Genomic DNA, 1,839 nt, shown 5'->3' with positions numbered 1-1,839 from the left:
CCACGGTGGGTACAGGGTCTGCATCACAATCAGACTACACCCACGGTGGGTACAGGGTCTGCATCACAATCAGACTACACCCACGGTGGGTACAGGGTCTGCATCACAATCAGACTACACCCACGGTGGGGTACAGGGTCTGCATCACAATCAGACTACACCCACGGTGGGGACAGGGTCTGCATCACAATCAGACTACACCCACGGTGGGTACAGGGTCTGCATCACAATCAGACTACACCCACGGTGGGTACAGGGTCTGCATCACAATCAGACTACACCCACGGTGGTTACAGGGTATGAATAACAAACAGACTACACCCACGGTGGGGACAGGGTATGAATAACAGACCACACCCTCGGTGGGTACAGGGTATGAATAACAGACCACACCCACGGTGGAGACAGGGTCTGCATCACAATCAGACTACACCCACGGTGGGGACAGGGTCTGCATCACAATCAGACTACACCCACGGTGGGGTACAGGGTCTGCATCACAATCAGACTACACCCACGGTGGGGACAGGGTCTGAATAACAGACTACACCCACGGTGGGTACAGGGTATGAATAACAGACTACACCCACGGTGGGGACAGGGTATTCATCACAATCAGAATACACCCACGGTGGGTACAGGGTATGAATAACAGTCTACACCCACGGTGGGGACAGGGTATGAATAACAGACTACACCCTCGGTGGGTACAGGGTATGAATAACAGACTACACCCTCGGTGGGGACAGGGTCTGAATAACAGACTACACCCACGGTGGGTACAGGGTATGAATAACAGACTACACCCTCGGTGGGTACTGGGTATGAATAACAGACTACACCCACGGTGGGGACAGGGTATGAATAACAGGGTAGACCTTTAGTTTAACCACAGAACTGTTGTTGGTGACGTAACGAGATGAGGAAGTGACCAACAGCCCGATTAGTCAATCGGGAGATTACATTATAGTGCCTCATCTAACGCAATAAAACACGCGTCAACTGGCAAATTCTGAACAATAAATAGGAATATTTATATATATTTGTATTGAATATACAGATCTGTTTTGCATACTAGTGTGTGCGTATAGCGAATTAATTACACATGGAAAAGCTAGCCGGGGTCATATCCTATGGAGAGCAATGAAGGAAGCTGATTTTACGTGCGGGCCTCCACAGCCTAGTGCCCGTCGCCGAGGCGGTATTTTCTCTTAGTTATTATTGCCTAAAACTGTCCAATGGCTGCCAGGAGTTCTGGCGCAATAGCGCGGACAGTAAGAAATAAGTAACCGTGAAAATCCCGGGTACACCGGGACTGGGTCTTCTCCTTTAGACTAACGGTCCGGTTGTTTTATATGAAGCTCTGCGCTGGGGGGAGAAAGTGAGCAAACGGAAATCAATCCATGGGTATGCAGCTGTTTACCGGGTTTTTTTGTTGTTGTTGTTTGTTTGTTTGTTTGTTTGTTTGTTGTTGCGCTCAGATCCTCACGTCTCGAGTTTTTAACGCCACAAATACAGAAGTTCATTTATAACACCGATCCACATGAACAATAACAATCCAACCCCCACTGTTAATTACATACATGTGTTAAACACCACATAGACCCCTCTATATAGGCCTGACTGCGCAATCATCCATAACGAAGGGATTGAACAGACTACGATCATTTCTCTATTTCACTAAAGACATGCAATGTTGCGGGAGCGTGTGATTTGAATTTCAATATGTCACAGAGAGAGAGAGAGAGAGAGAGAGAGAGAGAGAGAGAGACAGAGAGAGAGACAGAGAGAGAGAGAGAGAGGGCGGTCTCCCTCTCTCAAAACTCCAATGCCTTTTAG

This window comes from Salmo trutta, unplaced genomic scaffold, assembly GCF_901001165.1.
Source record: "Salmo trutta unplaced genomic scaffold, fSalTru1.1, whole genome shotgun sequence".
NCBI lineage: Eukaryota > Metazoa > Chordata > Actinopteri > Salmoniformes > Salmonidae > Salmo > Salmo trutta.
The sequence above is the reverse complement of the archived record's forward strand: the minus strand, read 5'-3'. Positions refer to the sequence as shown.